The sequence below is a fragment of the Cervus canadensis genome, chromosome 1 (assembly GCF_019320065.1).
Source record: "Cervus canadensis isolate Bull #8, Minnesota chromosome 1, ASM1932006v1, whole genome shotgun sequence".
In the NCBI taxonomy this organism is placed as follows: Eukaryota; Metazoa; Chordata; class Mammalia; order Artiodactyla; family Cervidae; genus Cervus; species Cervus canadensis.
The window spans coordinates 14,056,127-14,069,959 of record NC_057386.1 but is presented as its reverse complement, the minus strand read 5'-3'; positions in this window follow the sequence as shown (position 1 = coordinate 14,069,959).

Below are 13,833 nucleotides of genomic sequence, written 5' to 3'. Positions count from 1 at the left end.
CGCATACTAAGTCACTTCAGTTCAGTCATGTCTGACTTTGTGATCTCATGGACGGGAGGCCCCCAGGCTCCTCAGTTCATGCAGTCCTCCAGCCAAGAATACTAGAGTGGGTTGCCATTCCCTATTCCAGGGGATCTTCCTGACCTGGGGTCGAACCCGTGTCTCCTGCATGGCAGGCAGATTCTTTACCATCCGAGATCAGGAAAGCCCTGACCCAGAGCAAAACAGCCACCATTTTCCCAACCTGTTCTCTTAAAGCTCTGGGTTTTAGAAATCCATCCTTCTCCTAACATTTTATTTATTTATTTATTTTGGCTGTGCTTGGGTCTTTTGTTGCAGTGCACAGGCTTTTTTTCTTGCATCACATGGCTCTCCAGTTGCAGTGCATGGGTCTAGTTGCTCCACGCCATGAGGGATCTTAGTTCCTCAACCAGGGATGGAACCCTCGTCCCCAGCAATGGAAGGCAGATTCTTAACCACTGGACCACGAGAGAAGTCCCCATCCTTCTCCTAACATTTTAATATTAACATTAGGGATTGAGGAGAAGTAGCAGAAAACACAGAAGGTAGGAGACAGGAATGTTGGCTGATGGCTGCTGTTCATATCATCTCTCTATGGCTTGCTCACCTTGCACATAGACTCTAGGAGTTTAAGAAAGAAAAACACTTTAAAGTACTTAAAACATTGCCTGCTGGAGTGGTTCTCAGTCTAGCCTGTGTGCGGGTAGCCAGCCCAACTGGTTTTCATGGGGTCAGCAGAAGTGCGTTTCCATTTCTTATCGTAATCATCTATGCGTCAGCTCGATTTTAACAGGAAATCTGGCTAGGGCAGCCGCAGAGGAAGCAGAGTTCAGGAGTTGTGAGGGCTCTCTCATCTTGGTTCTCAGCAGACCCCTCCATCCCCTGCTTTGAAAGGAAACAATGGTTCTTGCCTAAGAGGCTTCACCTCCCCAGCCTTTTGGGCCAAGCAGATTGGTGCTATTCCTGGGCTGGACCTCCAGCTGATGGAAGTATGAGGGGGCAAACTTGTCCCCCTCTCATATTTAGCCTAAAACCCTGAAAATGTACTGAGTTTTAATAAAGGAGGTGGGGTGGAGGTAAGGAATCCCAAACCCACAGATCACAGGGGCCTTGATATCCATCTTGTACAAAACTCCAGCAGGGACTTCCCTGGTGGTCCAGTGGTTAAGAATCTGCCTTCCTGTGCAGGGGACACGGATTTGATCCCTGGTCCGGGAAGCTGCCACGTGCCATGGGGCAACTGAGCCCATGTACCAGAACTACTGAAGCCTGAAATCTACAGCCCATGCTCAGAAACAAGAGAAGCCACCGCAGTGAGAAGCCCACACACCACAGCTAGAGAAAAGCCCGTACGCAGCAATGAAGACCCAGTGCAGTCATAAATAAGTCCAGCAGATTATTTATTAGGTATGTAAAAACTTTTTGTTGTGTCTAAGCATCTCCTAAAATCTTTCCTAGTGAATTATGGCTCTCACAGCGTGCAGAACATCACTAAAGGCTTCATCAAAGAAAAAAAAAACACACACACACATATATACAGAGGGGGCCCAGACCTCTGTGGCTGGAATAAATTTAGGGAAGGATGGAGACTAGGGAGTCTAGGCCAGACCCAACAGCGTGGCCAGTGAGGGTCATGCCCAGGAGGAGTTAGGTCATGTATGAAGGGCTAGATGAGGCCAGAGACATGGAGGAGGAGGGGATAGTAGGAGAGGTGCTCAGTGAAGCAACTGAAATGGGGTTCGAGCACCCAATAGATAGTACAGATCAGCGCAGATCTCTTACAGGTTGGCGGAGAGCAATTTCAGTTACCAGGCAGGAAGTAGAAATGACCAAAACCCAGCAAATATCTTCTAAAAGTAGGTCAGGACACACTAACCTGGTTTCTTCTGTTGTCAGAGTTATTGTTAAATGAGTAAATCCTGCAGGTGTAGGGCTTGTGGATTTCAGCAGGATGTCTGACCAGGTGTGTCGTGGGGTCCTCATGGAGAAGAGTGTGGCATCTGTCATGTGTGGGACAGTTAGATCCAAAGAGTTTTGATCCAGGTCAACTTAAAAGATATCTGTAGGAACCTCCCTGGTGGTCCAGTGGTTAAGACTCGGTGCTTCCAATGCAGAGGGTGCAGGGTTTCATCCCTGGTCAGGGAACTGGGATCCCACATGCCGCATGGCGTGGCCAAAAAATAAATAAGTAAGTAAGCAAGTAAAGGTTCACAGAAGTGGTGCATCACTGATCCAAGATGACATTAAAAAAAAAAAAATACATACCATAGTGGAGTGCCACTTGGCTCTAGGAGGTCTTGAGAACATGCTGACTGGATCCCTGAATGACACAGCAAATGAGAGAGATAGATATGTAAGAGGCCAAACGACAGGATCAGTAGTAAAAAGTTGTCACTAGGAGGGTGCAATGGGCCAAATGATGATGCACAACAGAAAGTTAAAGTTCCTCAAAGCTGACCTTACAAATACAGGATGATGATGACAGACATGTTGCTTAACAGCAGGATACATAGTGGAAAGACTGATGAGTTAGCGTGGCTGCCATCCTGGTTGACGGCATTAATGAAAGTGAAGAGTTCAGAAGAGGGGAGAAGACAGCCCCACTGTATTTTGTCACACACGCTCAGTTCAGGGGATGACGTCCCAAAGCATACAGAGGGGTGATGAAAATGCCACAGGCAAGGGACCTTCAAAAACCACATCATAAGAGGAGCATTTGAAGAAAGTAGAAATGTTAAGACCAAGAAGGAAGATTTGGGAAGATCTGAAAATCACTGCAGATGGTGATTGCAGCCAAGAAATTAAAAGATGCTTACTCCTTGGAAGGAAAGTTATGACCAACCTAGACAGCATATTAAAAAGCAGAGGCATTAGTTTGTCAACAAATGTCCATCTAGTCAAGGCTATGGTTTTTTCCAGTGGTCGTGTATAGATGTGAGAGTTGGACTATAAAGAAAGCTGAGCACCAAAGAATTGATGCTTTTGAACTGTGATGTTGGAGAAAGTTCTTAAAAGTCCCTTGGACAGCAAGGAGATCCAACCAGTCCATCCTAAAGGAGATCAGTCCTGGGTGTTCATTGGAAGGACTGAAGCTGAAGCTGAAACTCCAATATTTTGGCCACCTGATGTGAAGAATTGACTCATTTGAAAAGACCCTGATGCTGGGAAAGATTGAGGGCAGGAGGAGAAGGGGATGACAGAGGATGAGATGGTTGGATGGCATCACCAACTCAATGGACATGGATTTGGGTGGACTCCGGGAGTTGGTGATGGACAGGGAGGCCTGGCATGCTGCGGCTCATGGGGCCGCAAAGAATCAGACACAACTGTGTGACTGAACTGAACTGAACTGATAATTATCTTCAAATATTGAATTATTTTATTCATTTTAGAATTTGACTTATTTTTTATTTGTTGATTTTTGATTTGTTGATTATCTATTTTAAATATACCAGTGTGCACATGTCAAACCCAAACTCCTAATCTATCCTTCCCCTCCCTCTTCCCCTGCCATAACCATAAGTTCAATTCTCTTAAGTCTATGAGTCTGTTTCTGTTTTGCAAGTAAGTTCATTTGTATCATATTTTTAGAATTCACATAGAAGTGCCATCATATGATATTTGCCCTTCCCTGACTGACTTCACTCAGTATGATAATATCCAAGTCCATCCATGTTACTGCAAATAGCATTATTTCATTCTTTTTAATGGCCAAGTAATATTCCATTGTGTATACGTGTGTGTGTATCACATCTTTATCCATTCCTATGTTGATGGACATTTAGGTTGCTTCCATGTCTTGGCTATTGTAAACAATGCTGCAATGAACGTTGGGATGAATGTATTCTTCTGAACCATGTTTTTCTTTGATATATGCTTCAGAGTGGGATTGCTAGATCATACGGTAACTGTTTTTAGTTTTTTAAGGCACCTCCATACTGTTCTCCAAAGTGGCTGCACCAATTATATTCCCACCAACAGTGTAGGAGGGTTCCCCTTTCTCTACACCTTCTCCACGATTTATTGTTTGTGGATTTTTTGCTGATGGCCATTCTGACAGGTGTGAGGTGATACCTCATTGTAGTTTTGATTTGCATTTCTCAATTGCATTGGTTGTATGCAAAAGAGGAATGGGACTTTTATTTTTTAACCTTTCAGTAGAAATTATAGGGAGATCTACTTTAGTTAGATCTCTGTAACACAGAAGGTGAGGGAAAGGTAACTTAGAAGTGGGGAGACATTTCCAGAGGGCTGTGGAGTCTCCTCTGCGTCAAACTCTGGCAGCCACGTGGGCAGACCTGTTCTGTCCAGGGGAAAACCGGCTACTGCACATTTCTTCATCTTACTGACGAAGCTTCTCAGAGCCAAATATTTGTCAAAGCCAACGTCATGAGTCAGAGCAGAGTCAGAGCAGTGTTCCTGCTGATTGCCAGGGTTGAAGACAAAGGAAAGAAGAAGTTGTCCTCATCACGAAGGTCACTAAGTGGCCTCCGCTGCTCATAAGTGGGGCTGGGATCACCACTCCGGTTGGACACTGAGAAGAGCCATGAAGTTGTTCACGGAGCTCAGGCATCAATTGCCAGATGCCGTGAGAAGTCATCTGTGTCCCTGTTGTGGAAACCCAAGTGGATCCGTCTGACCAGCCAAACAGCAAACGTGGCAGGAGAGAAAAGACAAGAAGGAAAGCAGAATGCAGTCCAAGCACTCAGTCTTCATCTCAGCAGGGTGGGGTGCCAGCCAGGGGTGGCAGAATGACCGGAGTCGCCGAGGAAATGCAGAGAAATCTCAACAGCTACCTGAGGGAGAAAGGGGCTCATCTGGGAGTGAGGCTGACAGGGGGAGACCAACTGGCTGATTCGGTAGGGGCGGTGGCGGCTTGGCTTTGAGGGAGAATCTAGGTACAGGAGACTCGTAAGAAGTTTTTCTCTGGGCAGTGAGACGTAATTCTCCCTCACAGCCCCCTTCAGACAACCTTCAGTGAAGGCTTTTGAAGCACTGTTCTCAAGAGATTGGGAGAGGGGGTTTCTACTAAAATGTACTGAGCACTCAGTACTTCTCATGGATGGTCTCATTTAATCTTATGGATTAGATGCTAGAATTATCCTCACTGTACAGGAGAGAAACGAGAGTCTTAAAGAGGTTGTTCCACTTGCTCACAATCCCACAGGTGGTTTAAGTCCATCGGAACATTGGCTGCCTGACTCCAGACCTAAGCCCTGAACTCCATACCTGATGCCTCTGGAAGAAAAACATTTCAGGGCTTCTTGAAATGCACCACCATAGGGAAATCTTTGGCTTAGAACAAAGACCGAAGGGGTCAAAGCCTACAAAAGTTGAAATGCACAGAATATGAGATATTTATTCACCCAGGTTATTTTAGGATGCCATCCTTCAGCGTGTTTTATACAACTGTCTTAATGTTTCCTGTTTCTTTACAGCTTCATTACCTGATTAAACAAAATTAAAACAGATACATCCCAATAAAAAAGGCAGCCAAGTTGGAGGATGAGACTATGCACAGGAAACTGTGCTCCCGGACAGACATGAGGCTCATGTGATTTAAGACCGAGCCAAGAGCCTGTATAAACATTTCCAACTCTGAGAAAGTGAGAACGCACATGGGTCTCAAATAGATCCCTCACAGACCTCAAGGATCTTCTTCAATTAGAGCTGTATATTTTAAAAAATGGAAAAGCTGCCCAGAGAACATTTAAATGTAGGATCACACACACACACAGTTTTCATGTGAATGTTCACAGCAGCTCTATTTGTCATTTCAGCTTTCTGAAAAAACTGGGGTCCGCCCAGATATCCTTCAGTGAATAAATGTTGGTTACATGCACACCATGGAATATTCCTCAGCAATGAAAAGGAGCAAACCATTGATACAGGCAACAACTTGGATGAATCTCCAGAGCAATAAATAGGCTGAGTGAAAAACAGCCAGTCCCCTACATATGATCCTATTTGCATAACATTTTTGAAATAACAGAAGTTTAGAAATGCAGGCCAAACGGGCAGTTTCCAGAGGCTGGGGGTGGGGACAGGGGAGGGAAAGGGTGTGCCTAAAGATGGGCAACAGGAGGATGCTTGTGGCTTGGGAACTGTGTATTGCCTGCCTGATGGATACCAGAACCTACACGGTGATAAAGCTGTTAAGAACTTTACACACACTGAAACACAATGAGTACCAGTAAAACTGGGAGATTAAATCCCATAGGTGGGTTGTATCAATGCCAGTCTCCTGTAACATTACACTGCAACATTAAGGTGTTACCACTTCAGAAACCTGGATAAAATATACACAGGCTCTCTGTATTATGTGTTACAAATGCACAAGAATCTAATATTATCTCAATAAAAACTGCTATTAAAGGACTTCCCTGGTGGTCCAGTGGTTAAACACCCGCCTGCCAGGCTTCTCTGGCAGCTCAGTGGTAAAGAATCTGCCTGCCAGTGCAGGAGACACGGGTTCAATTCCCGGTCCGGGAGGATCCCACATGCAGCAGAGCAAATAAGCCCGTGCATCACAACTATTGAGCATGTGCTCCAGAGCCCGCGAATGGCAACTACTGAGACCTCAAGCCACAATGACTGAAGCCCACGCGCTCTAGAGACCGTGCTCTGCAACAAGAGAAGCCACCGCGAGAGAAGCCCATGCACTGCAACTAGAGAGTAGCCCCTGCTCACTGCAACTAGAGAATAACCTGTGCAGCAACGAGGACCCAGCACCGCCAAAAACAAATAAATACATAAAAATTTAAAAAAAAAAAGTCTGCCTGCCAGTGCGGGGAACACACGTTCGGTCCCTGATTTGAGAAGATTCCACACGCTGCAGGGCAACTAAGCCCGTGCACCGCAATTACTCAGCCCACGTGCCTAGAGCCCAGTCTCCCCAGTAAGAGAAGCCACTGCAGTGAGAAGCCCGCACACCGCAACTAGAGAGGAGCCCCTGCTCGCTGCATCTAGAGAAAGCCCACATGCAGCAAGAAAGACCCAGAGCAGCCAAAAATAAATTAATTAATAAACATAGTTTTTAATTGCTATTTTTAAAAAATGGACTGGTTCCCTGTCCCAGAAGGATTCCAGTGCTGGTTGTATGTCCCCTGACGAAGGTGTTGTTGAGGGGTTCACTGCATGGGGCGGCCCCTCCAGTTCTCCTGCTGTCTTATGGGGAATGAGACCCTTCCAGGGCAGTGAGGAGGTAGCTGAGCATCGCCCAAGGGTCCTCCGTTTCTGCCAGTCCACAAATGTGCAGGGAGAATCAGAGAGAACTAGAATGTCCTCCTTACAGATTCTCGTTCTCTTATACCAAGAGGAAGAGGTGAGCTGAGCGGCTCTGAAGGTATTTGGCAGGGCTACCTCTGTCACCGTCTGCTTTTCCCTAAAGGCTGGGCTCCCCTGGGGTCTGGGGGTTCAGGCAGCTCCCCTGGCAAAAATAAAACATGAACTTTCACGTTGCTACTTAGAATCTGGAGGAAACTTGGAAATTCTCTCCCCAGTAAAAGAACCTTCTAGATGGAAAGAGAACAGGAATATTTTGAGACCTAGGAAAGACGTGGATGTTCAAGGAGGTAAAGGGGTTTTGAACATTGTCCTAGCTGAAATGCACCAGCTTCTCCTAAAGGAAGTGTTTCCTTCCTGGATAATTTCAAGGCCAGGTTCCTGTAGACGGTTATTCCTGATGGACCTCTTGAACAGTGAAATGGGTAGATGTGGGGTGTCCTTAGACTTCTCTTCCCCCCTAGGTTGAGGCCAAGAGAGACATCCCTTAGGTAAACTGACAAACAAGGTCCCTGAGGCTGGCCACAACCTGCCCATGCAGCCCAGGTGGACCGGGCACTGTCTCAGGACTTCCTGGCCATCAAGCTTCCTTCATTGTCTCTGGGGTCGCCGTTCACCACATGCTCTGTGTCCTTATACCAGGACCTAGCCCAGTACATGTGATGTCAGACTCAGGGTACCAACCTTTTTATTTTTGGCCACCGCACTATGTGGGATCTTATTTCCCCAACCAGGGGTCAAACCTTTGCTTCCTGCAGTGGAAGAGTAGAATCTTAACCACTGGACTGCCAGGGAAATCCCCCAGGCACCAGCCTTTAAGGAATGTCTCGAGTCCTATCCGACCCCAGCTAAGTCAGCTCTCACCAGGCCTCCAGCTGACGGCACCTGAAACTCATGGGAAAGTGGAAGTGATAGATGATAACACAGGTACGAAGTCTCCTCTGAATACCCTCTGCCTCGCATCTGCATCTCCCTGTGTCCACATCTGCCTTCCGTGCGCCTTCAAAGAAGGCTTGGCCCCCACAAAGGCGCTTTGCGTTTACTGCCACCTAACACAATGCAGACTACCTGCATCTGCCTGTAAATCCATTTTTAAAGTGCAGTGAGGAAAGCTGAAGGAAGGGGAAAAACAGGGCCCCAGTTCAGCCCTGGAGGCTGCATTGTTCTCACACCAGCATTGTTTCCCCCCACAACCCCTGGGGAATCAAATGGGATTGTTTTTCCCCAAGACCGAGCTCTTCAGGTGTGAGCTCGTTCCTGGACAACCGTGGTGACTGTGGCGTTACTGCAACAGGAAAGAGGAAGGAACTGTTGATCTGCGTAGCCAGGGCGCCAACAATGTGTGCCCCCCCAGACAGCCAGCAGCAAAGAGGAAAAGAGCTCAGTGTCCATAGTGATAAATCACTGGGAAGCCGGAGGGGGAGAGTCGGCAACAGGGTTTTTCCTTTCCTCTGGTTCCCCTGCAAACACCGTCCCAGCTCCAGAGTCTGGTAGCAGCCTGGCACCTCTCCAGGCTGAGACTCCAGAACCACAGGTAGAGGAAGAGGGAGGGGTCACAGCTAGATGGAAATTGACATGGAAAACCCTCCACTGCTGAGAGTAGAAGGGAAGGGGTTTGGGCTCCTCTTAGAGGTGAACATCGGGCCCAGCAGGACATTACACCTGAGTGGCCTCGTGCCAACTGTTAAGCTCCCCCATGTATGCCACTCACATTATTCCAGTTCACAGGTTTCCCAGGCGGCTTGAGTGGTAAAGGATCTGCCTGCCAAAGCAGGAGATGCAAGTTCGATCCCTGGGTCGGGAAGATCCCCTGGGGAAGGAAATGGCAACCCACTCTAGTATTCATGCTTGGGAAATCCCATAGACAGAGAAGGCTGGTGGGCTACAGTCCATGGGGTCACAAAGAGTCGGACACGCTTAGCACGAGCACCTATCTTACGTTAAGCCCTGCACGATCCTGGATTCTATTATGGGAGCCACACACATGCGAGTAATACTGGCTTTTGCAACAGAACAGGCCTGGTGAGGGAGGGAGATGGGCCAGAGACAACTCACCAAGTTAAGACAGTTGCTGCAAGCTGCTCCTGAAAGTCTTCAGGGCTCGCGCCTGAGACTCTTTCCCGTGCTCAAGTTAGACTGTATTTCCCAAGGAAAATTCCAGTTTTTTGGAAACGCTCTGAAATGTTTGCTCCGAGCCTTGCTGGTTACTCTTCTTTGTGCCTTGTTTCTTCTCTTGCCTCTTACCTTGGCATATGCCATTCCCTCTGCTTGAAATGCTGTTCCCTCACTCTCTGGTCAGCTAACCTCTCATGCAAGATGCCTGGGAAGGTTTCCCCATGGTTCAGACACCTCGCTTTCTGGGCTCCCACAGAATTTATCCCGACACTATGTGAGTCAGCAGAGTAGTAGTAAGAAAATGCTCTTCCAGGGCCAGACGAGCTGGGTGATCTCGGGGGACTTGATCTCTCTGAGCCGCCACTTCCTCACAGGCAGGATGGAGAGAACAATATTACAGCAAGTCCCCTGCATACGAGCGAGTTCTGTTCTGAGAGTGGATGCCTTTAGTCTGATTGTCCGTAAATCCAAAGAAGTTAGCCTAGGTACCTAAACAACACAATTGGCTATATAGTACTGTACTGTCTTCGGTGTATAATACTTTTCCCACAAATAATACATACAAAAAAACACAAAAAATAAAGGAAACATTTCTAATCTTACAGTACAGTACCTTGAAAAATACAGTAGTACCAGTTACATCACCACTGCTTTTACGCTTGCTTCCAGACATCCTGGGCTTAAAATAAAGATACTGTACTACTGTACGCTATACAGTACCGTAAAGTACCCAAATAGAGGATGAACACACGTGACAGTGTACGCCAGGCACGTGAGCTAAGTTACGTGATTGGACATGCGAACACGTGTTCGAGTGTCTGAAAGTTCGCAAGGTGAAGGGTCACATGGCAGGGACTTCCTGTATCTGCCTTCCAGCGTTGGTGAGGATTAGATGTTAACACACACAGAGCACTTAGAAAATGCTGGCACACAGCGTTTTCGTGCTCAGTAAACAGGCTGCTAAAGGATCAGCTGTCTTAACGGGGAGGACTTCTCTGGTGCAAACCCTCAGACGGAACGGCTGTAGCCCTCGGGGGGATGTTCAGCAGTATATGTCAGGAGAACTCTGAATTCACGGAAGCCCGCTTTCAGCTACCATGTCCACACCAGGCACAGTGTGACTATATGAGCTTGACACACACTATCTCAATTAGTGGAGTCACTCCAAGACTGGGCCCAGGAGGCCAGGCATCAGCATTCACCCATTGAGGCGTGTGGGGTCCTTGATCCGCCCCTCAGATCGCCTGAGAACCCCTCCCATCCTCCTTGCCCACCCGCCCTGGTTGGGCCGGGAAAGGCTTTCCGCTCAGGGCCAGGCCAGGAGGCTCTTGGCCTTCACCAAAGCCGGGCTGCCCCGGCAGTCTGCAAACACTGAGAGAGGCTGAAATAATCCACGTAACTGCATCCCAGAGGCCTGCTTTCTGGGTCCACAGAACTCACCCCACCGTGACTGTGAGGTGTGTGGTGGGACAATGTAATCCAAACTGCATATGGGGTGGCCGGTCCTCTCCGTGGTTTCAAATTCAGAAAAAAATGAAACCAAACTCTTCACGCACTTAAGTGGTTTAGTCGCTAAGTCGTGTCTGACCCTTGCAACCCCATGGACTGTAACCCGTCCATTGGATTTTCCAAGCAAGAATACTGGAGTGGGCTGCCATTTCCTTCTCCAAAATACTTAAGAGTTTAAACTAAGTCGTATAACAGCTGAACCCTTTCTGCAGCCAGCTTTTTAATTGCCCTGGAACTTTACAGAAAGCCCTGGACCAAATGGAAATAATAAACCTTTTTGGAGCAAAACAAAACCACGAAAACAACTCCCCACCCATACCCCAGCCTTGCTCAAGTCTATTCATCAGCCCAGAGGTGAACCCAGACCAACAGGGCTCAACCGGCATGATCAATGTCTGCCTGAAGATAAAGCCACACACGTTGAATAAGATGTTGATGATAGTAACTGGCGTTTATTGCAGGGCGACATGTGATTTACATGCATGTGGGACCTGGTCCCACCATAACTTGTCCACAGTGCCAGGCTGGTCGGGGCTGGCCCCAGCCAGGGTCCTTGCTCTTAACTGCCCAATTCAAGTTCCTCCAGCTTCTGGCAGGAATATCAACCCAGCAAGCTTGTCCCTTTGTCTATCAATAACTTCAACTGATCAAATACATACATACAGAAACAGAAAATAGAAAAACCTTTAGCTACTTAGTAAATGCTATTACCATATGGGTAAAATCGTTCCAATAATGAGATTTAATTAAGAAATAATAGAGGAGTTGGTGGTGGAGAAAAGGTAGGAATCTCAGCCTGCTCAGAAGTCTGGAAATTTCAAAGTAACAGATAGCATTTTGCATTTCTGGTAATCAGGATATCAGTGGTGAACTTTTACAGGACTGAGAGAAAACAACTTGTCCCTAAGTGCCCGTTTTAAATGCGTTTGACAGTAGTTTTCATCTAATTTCTTGAAAAAGTATCTCATTTCATTTACTCCCATTAACTTGAAATGATAGGGTATTACTGAAGGGTGTTTTATTTATTTATTTTTTTTGAAGGGTGCTTTAAACTTTTTTTTTTCAAGTGACTTAAAAGCAAACAAAAATAATAATAAGTCTTCACAGACAGAAACAGTTAATGAGTGTGTCTGTTCCTTCCATGACTGATTTGAAGTTACAGAAAATTTTACAATGGTGCCATCTAATGGAATATCTAATGTAAAATTTTATCTAAAGGAATATCTAGTGTAAAATTTTTACAATGGCGCCATCTAATGGAAGGGGCTTCCCCGGTGGCTCAGATAAAGAATCTGCCTGCAATGCCAGAGACCTGGGTTTGATCCTGGGTTGGAAAGATCCCCTGGAGAAGGGAATGGCCAGAGAAAATAGCATTGAAACATGTATATTATCAATTGTGAAACAGATCGCCAGTCCAGGTTTGATGCATGAGACAAGTGCTCAGGGCTGGTGCATTATGATGACCCAGAGGGATGGGATGGGGAGGGAGGTGGGAGGGGGGGTTCAGGATGGGAAACACATGTAAATCCATGGCTGATTCATATCAATGTATGGCAAAAACCACTGCAATATTGTAAAGTAATTAGCCTCCAACTAATATAAATAAATGAAAAAAAAAAAAAAAGAAGGGAATGGCAACCCACTCCAGTATTCTTGCCTGGAGAATTCCATGGACAGAGGAGCCTGGCAGGCTACAGTCCATGGGGTTGCAAAAAAGTAGGACATGACTGAGGTGACTTGGCACCCGTGCATGCATGACCATCTTAACCGATCAAATCTGCAAATGTCTGATTTTCAAATAAGCTCACATTCTAAGGTGCTGGGCGGGTATGAAGTCTAGGGGGCACCATTCAATCAAGGACAGAATCTATGGGAACAAATCAAAAACAGTGAGCTGCAGCCCAGAACATCTTCTGCTCAGATCAGAACAGCCCAGAATGTCTTTTTACACTGTACAAAAAGCAGTACAAAATAAAGCAAATGATCTCTATTTCTGGAATGAAAACCAATTTGATTATTCAAACAGAAAACATGAACAGGACTCAGAAGTTGTGCTGTGAATAAATGGGGCTCAGAAGTTATGATGCAAAAAATTGAAAATACTAAATATATTTCATCAGAATGGCAATCTTGTTCTGACAAAGCTCATTGCTCTAATAAATTCTACAATTCTAGTGAGCAAAATAATGAAAAAAAATCTTAAATCTGTATTTGAAATAATAAAAATTTCTGGAAGTTAAAACATCAAAATTATATCTATGAAACAAGTGAAAATATTCAGAAACTGCTATCAGAATTTTAATGTGTAGTTTTAAATAATTAAGTATTTTTAGACAAGAAATGAATAGAATTTCAAAAAAGAATAAAAAAGCACCTGTGTATCATTGTGACCTAAATTAATGGCTCCATTTGTAATAAAATGTCACTATTGAAATAAGAAAACACATTTTGAAAATTTATAAATTAAGGCAATAAAATCTGCCTCATTTCCCCCCAGTTTCAACTACTTCCCTAACATGTATTTTTAAATTAAAATGTAATATTCAAGTCTTCAAAAATAGTTGCTTGTTTTTGCTCACCTCTTAAAGGGGAAGGAACATGTAAAATCCTATATCCAGATTTTTTTTTTTCCTATATCCAAATTTTACTGTCTGTGCTTGAGAAATATGGTTTCCATGATGTTTCATGAAAATCTTACTGGGTTTTGTGCATAGCAGGAGTACTAGAGCAGGGTAAAGAGGAAGTCTGGGAAATCTGGAGTGTCAGCCAAGATTTTAGAAACTGTTTCTGGACCCTTTAGTTTGGTGGTAGGCTAGTAGCCCAGTGCCCTTCCTCCATGACTGACTGGGCAGAGTGGTACATCCTTTCTGGAGGATAGCTCATCCAGAGATGCTTGGGTGGTTC